The following is a 6375-nucleotide window of genomic DNA, read 5'->3' as shown; positions in this document are numbered from 1 at the left end:
CATAGTATTACGTCATAACGTATGACGTCATATAGTATTGCGACATAACGTATAACGTCACATAGAACTAAGCCACAACGAATGACGTCATATAGAATAACGTCATATAGAATTACGTCGTAAAGCACAACGTCACATAGTAATACGTCATAACGTATAATGTCATGTAGTATTGAGGTATAACGTATAAAGTTATATAGTATTGCGCCATGGCGTATAACGTCATATAGTATTACGTCATAACGTATAACGGCTTATAGTATTGCGTCATTCCGATTGACGTCACATAATATTGCGTCATAACGTATAACGTCACATATTAATACGCCATAACGTATAACGTCATATGGAATTACGGTTTAACGTATACCATCACATAGTTATACGTCTTAACATATAGCGCTATATAGTATAGCGTCATAACGTATAACATCACATAGTACTACGTCATAACGGATGACGTCATATAGTATTGTGTCATAACGTATAACGTCATATAGTATTGCGTCATGACGTATAACGTCATATTGAATTACGTCATAACGTATAACGTCATATTGAATTACGTCATAACGTATAACGTCACACAGTTCTACGTCAGAACGGATGACGTCATATAGAATTACGCCATGACGTATAACGTCATATTGAATTACGTCATAACGTATAACGTCATATAGTATTGTGTCATGACGTTCAACGTTATATGTTATTGTGTAATAACGTATAACGTCACATAGTAATACGTCATAACGTATAGCGCTATATTGTATTGCGTCATAACGGATAACGTCACATAGTATTGCATCATTCCGAATGACGTCATATAGTATTCCGCCATGACGTATAACGACATATTGAATTACGTCATAACATATAATGTCATGTAGTATTAAGGTATAACGTATATCGTCCCATAGTAACACGTCATGACGTATAACGTTAAATTGTGTTACGTCATAACGTATAACGTCATATAGAATTACGGTAAAACGTATAACGTCATATAGTATTGCGCCATGACGTACAACGTAATATAATATTGCGTCATAACGTATAACTTCACATAGTAATACGCCATAACGTATCACGGCATATAGTATTGTGTCATTCCGAATGACGACATATAATATTGCGTCATAACGTACAACGTCACATAGTAATACGTCATAACGTATAGCGCTATATTGTATTGCCTCATAACGGATAACGTCACATAGTGTTGCGTCATTGCGAATGACGTCATATAGTATTCCGTCATGACGTATAACGTCATATTGAATTACGTCATAACGTATAACGTCATATTGAATTACGTCATAACGTATAACGTCACACAGTTCTACGTCAGAACGGATGACGTCATATAGAATTACGCCATGACGTATAACGTCATATTGAATTACGTCATAACGTATAACGTCATATTAAATTACGTCATAACGTATAACGTCACATAGTTCTACGTCAGAACGGATGACGTCATATAGATTTACGCCATGACGTATAACGTCACATAGTAATACGTCATAACTTATAGCGCTATATTGTATTGCGTCATAACGCATAACGTCATATAGTATTGCGTCATTCCGAATGACGTCATATAATATTGCGTCATAACGTATAACGTCACATAGTAATACGCCATAACGTATAATGGCATATAGTATTGCGTCATTCCGAATGACGTCATATAATATTGCACCATGACGTATAACGTCATATAGTATTACGTCATAACGTATAACGTCGTATAGTATTGTGTCATGACGTTCAACGTTATATGTTATTGTGTAATAACGTATAACGTCACAAAGTAATTCGTCATAACGTATAGCGCTATATTGTATTGCGCCATAACGTATAACGTCACATAGTATTACGTCATAACGTATGACGTCATATAGTATTGCGTCATAACGTATAACGTCACATAGAACTATGCCACAACGAATGACGTCATATAGAATAACGTCATGACGTATAACGTAATATAGAATTACGTCATAAAGCACAACGTCACATAGTAATACGTCATAACGTATAATGTCATGTAGTATTAAGGTATAACGTATAACGTCACGCAGTTTCACGTCATGACGTATAACGTTAAATTGTGTGACGTCATAACGTATAACGTCATATAGAATTACGGTAAAACGTATAACGTCATATAGTATTGCGCCATGACGTATAACGTTATATTGAGTGACGTCATAACGTATAACGTCATATAGTATTGCGTCATTCCGAATGACGTCATATAATATTGCGTCATAAGGTATAACGTCACATAGTAATACGTCATAGCGTATAACGTCATGTAGTATTAAGGTATAACGTATAACGTCACATAGTAATACGTCATAACGGATGACGTCATATAGTGTTGCGTCATAACGTATAGCGACACATAGTACTACGCCACAACGGATGACGGCATATAGAATTACATCATTACGTATAACGTTATATAGAATTACGTCATAACGTATAGCACTATATTGTATAGCGTCATAACGTATAACGTCACATAGTACGACGTCATAACGGATGACTTCATATAGTATTACGTCATAACGTATAACGTCACATAGTATTACGTCATAACGTATAGCGCTATATTGTATAGCGTCATAACGTTCAACGTCACATAGTACTACGTCATAACGGATGACGTCATATAGTATTGCGTCATAACATATAACGTCATATAGTATTGCGTCATGACGTACAACGTTATATGGTATTGCGTAATAACGTGTAACGTCATATAACATTGCGTCAGAACGGATGACGTCATAAAGAATTACGTCATGACGTGTAACGTTATACGGTATTGCGTAATAACTCATAACGTCACATAGTACTACGTCACAACGGATGATGTACTACAGAATTACCTCATAACGTATAACATCACATAGTAATACGTCATAACGTAGAATGTCATGTAGTATTGCGTCATGACGTATAACGTTATATAGAGTTACGTCATAACGTATAACGTTATATGGTATAACGTAATAATGTTGAGCGTTGTACAGTATTAAGGTAGAACGTATAACGTCACATAGTAATACGTCATAACGTATAGCGCTGTATTGTATTGCGTCATAACGGATAACGTCACATAGTATTGCCTCATTCCGAATGACGTCATACAATATTGCGTCATAACGTATAACGTCACATAGTATTACTTCGTAACGGATGATATCATATAGTATTACGTCATGACGTATAACGTCATATAGAATATCGTCATAACGTATAACGTCACATAGCAATACGTCATAACGTATAATGTCATGTAGTATTAATTTATAACGTATAACGTCATATAGTATTACGTCATAACGTATAACGTCATATAGTATTGTGTCATGACGTTCAACGTTATATGTTATTGTGTAATAACGTATAACGTCTCAAAGTAATTCGTCATAACGTATAGCGCTATATTGTATTGCGCCATAACGTATAACGTCACATAGTATTACGTCATAACGTATGACGTCATATAGGATTGCGTCATAACGTATAACGTCACATAGAACTAAGCCACAACGAATGACGTCATATAGAATAACGTCAAGACGTATAACGTCATATAGAATTACGGTACAACGTATAACGTCATATAGTATTGCGCCATGGCGTATAACGTCATATAGTATTACGTCATAACGTATAACGGCTTATAGTATTGCGTCATTCCGATTGACGTCATATAATATTGCGTCATAACGTATAACGTCACATATTAATACGCCATAACGTATAACGTCATATGGAATTACGGTTTAACGTATACCATCACATAGTTATACGTCGTAACATATAGCGCTATACAGAATAGCGTCATAACGTATAACGTCATATAGTATTGCGTCATGACGTACAACGTTTCAGAGTATTACGTCATAACGTATAACGTCATATATAATTATCTCATAACGTATAACATCACATAGTAATACGTCATACCGTAGAAAGTCATGTAGTATTGCGTCATGACGTATAACGTGATATAGAGTTACGTCATAACGTATAACGTTATATGGTATAACGTTATATGGTATAACGTAATAATGTTGAACGTTGTACAGTATTCAGGAATAACGTATAACGTCACATAGTATTACTTCGTAACGGATGATGTCATATAGTATTACGTCATGACGTATAACGTCATATGGAATAACGTCATAACGTATAACGTCACATAGTAATACGCCATAACGTATAATGTCATGTAGTATTCCGCCATGACGTATAACGTCATATTGAATTACGTCATAACGTATAACGTCATATTAAATTACGTCATAACGTATAACGTCACATAGTAATACGCCATGACGTATAGCGCTATATTGTATTGCGTCATAACGGATAACGTCTCATAGTATTGTGTCATTCCGAATGACGTCATATAATATTGCGTCATAACGTATAACGTCACATAGTAATACGCCATAACGTATAACGTCATATAGTATTGCGTCATGACGAACAACGTTATATTTTAATGTGTAATAACGTATAACGTAACATAGTAATACGCCATAACGTATAACGTCATATAGTATTGCGTCATTCCGAATGACGTCATATAATATTGCGCCATGACGTATAACGTCATATAGTATTACGTCATAACGTATAACGTCATATAGTATTGTGTCATGACGTTCAACGTTATATGTTATTGTGTAATAACGTATAACGTCACAAAGTAATTCGTCATAACGTATAGCGCTATATTGTATTGCGCCATAACGTATAACGTCACATAGTATTACGTCATAACGTATGACGTCATATAGTATTGCGTCATAACGTATGACGTCACATAGAACTAAGCCACAACGAATGACGTCATATAGAATAACGTCATATAGAATTACGTCATATAGCACAACGTCACATAGTAATACGTCATAACGTATAATGTCATGTAGTATTGAGGTATAACGTATAAAGTCATATAGTATTGCGCCATGGCGTATAACGTCATATAGTATTACGTCATAACGTATAACGGCTTATAGTATTGCGTCATTCCGATTGACGTCATATAATATTGCGTCATAACGTATAACGTCACATATTAATACGCCATAACGTATAACGTCATATGGAATTACGGTTTAACGTATACCATCACATAGTTATACGTCTTAACATATAGCGGTATATAGTATAGCGTCATAACGTATAACGTCACATAGTACTACGTCATAACGGATGACGTCATATAGTATTGCGTCATAACGTATAACGTCATATAGTATTGCGTCATGACGAACAACGTTATACTTTAATGTGTAATAACGTATAACGTAACATAGTAATACGCCATAACGTATAACGTCATATAGTATTGCGTCATTCCGAATGACGTCATATAATATTGCGCCATGACGTATAACGTCATATAGTATTACGTCATAACGTATAACGTCATATAGTATTGTGTCATGACGTTCAACGTTATATGTTATTGTGTAATAACGTATAACGTCACATAGTAATACGTCATAACGTATAGCGCTATATTGTATTGCGTCATAACGGACAACGTCACATAGTATTGCATCATTCCGAATGACGTCATATAGTATTCCGCCATGACGTATAACGACATATTGAATTACGTCATAACGTATAATGTCATGTAGTATTAAGGTATAACGTATATCGTCCCATAGTAACACGTCATGACGTATAACGTTAAATTGTGTTACGTCATAACGTATAACGTCATATAGAATTACGGTAAAACGTATAACGTCATATAGTATTGCGCCATGACGTACAACGTCATATAATATTGCGTCATAACGTATAACTTCACATAGTAATACGCCATAACGTATCACGGCATATAGTATTGTGTCATTCCGAATGACGACATATAATATTGCGTCATAACGTACAACGTCACATAGTAATACGTCATAACGTATAGCGCTATATTGTATTGCCTCATAACGGATAACGTCACATAGTATTGCGTCATTGCGAATGACGTCATATAGTATTCCGTCATGACGTATAACGTCATATTGAATTACGTCATAGCGTATAACGTCATATTGAATTACGTCATAACGTATAACGTCACACAGTTCTACGTCAGAACGGATGACGTCATGTAGAATTACGCCATGACGTATAACGTCATATTGAATTACGTCATAACGTATAACGTCATATTAAATTACGTCATAACGTATAACGTCACATAGTTCTACGTCAGAACGGATGACGTCATATAGATTTACGCCATGACGTATAACGTCACATAGTAATACGTCATAACTTATAGCGCTATATTGTATTGCGCCATAACGTATAACGTCA

This window comes from Bombus fervidus, unplaced genomic scaffold (assembly GCF_041682495.2).
Source record: "Bombus fervidus isolate BK054 unplaced genomic scaffold, iyBomFerv1 scaffold0020, whole genome shotgun sequence".
NCBI lineage: Eukaryota > Metazoa > Arthropoda > Insecta > Hymenoptera > Apidae > Bombus > Bombus fervidus.
This window is presented reverse-complemented; position numbering follows the sequence as displayed.